The sequence below is a fragment of the Metarhizium robertsii genome (genome assembly GCF_000187425.2).
Source record: "Metarhizium robertsii ARSEF 23 chromosome Unknown MAA_Scf_48, whole genome shotgun sequence".
In the NCBI taxonomy this organism is placed as follows: domain Eukaryota; kingdom Fungi; phylum Ascomycota; class Sordariomycetes; order Hypocreales; family Clavicipitaceae; genus Metarhizium; species Metarhizium robertsii.
Window position 1 is genome coordinate 19,951 of NW_011942191.1, and position 397 is coordinate 20,347.

The window sequence follows — 397 nt, forward strand, 5'->3', positions numbered from 1 at the left end:
GGCTGATCTAAATCGAAAGACCTGGCGGGAATGTTCATAAAAGAACTGGGAACCCAGGCGAATCTATGAGCGAAGGCCAGGATGGCCGAGCTTGCGTCAAAAGCCCTACCGTGGGGGTCACGGTAGGCATCGCTACGTCGTATAGTTGGGGAATGCAGAGGTTGCTGGGAACCGCTATACTGACAATTAATAACAGTCAATGGCCGAGGCCAGCAAGGCCTGGGAAATCCAGGCTGAAGCTGATTACGCGGTCGTTTTGCCACCCAGGTGGCAACAGTAGTCGTAATGCTGCTGCCTTGGCAGCAGTATTCAAATGGTATAAAAGATAGGAGGTTTTTCATCGGTGGAAAGAGGACAGGAGTCATGGCAGGAACACACAAGAATTGTAACGGGTAGC